Source organism: Penaeus monodon, chromosome 22, assembly GCF_015228065.2.
Source record: "Penaeus monodon isolate SGIC_2016 chromosome 22, NSTDA_Pmon_1, whole genome shotgun sequence".
NCBI lineage: Eukaryota > Metazoa > Arthropoda > Malacostraca > Decapoda > Penaeidae > Penaeus > Penaeus monodon.
Genome location: NC_051407.1, coordinates 29,396,659 through 29,396,862, shown reverse-complemented (window position 1 = coordinate 29,396,862; position 204 = coordinate 29,396,659).

Below are 204 nucleotides of genomic sequence, written 5' to 3'. Positions count from 1 at the left end.
CATAACGTAAATGAACAGAATGATTCTTTGTTTTTTTTTTTGGGTTGATTTAAATTTTTTCAGAAAAAAAAGAAAATAGGTAACTACTGATAATTTATAATTTTGGAACGGAAGGAATTGTATGGAACTCATGACAAACAAAGAAAGCCTTTCCCAGCATATATACATTTTAAAAAATAAAGCTGTATTTACAGTTAATTATTT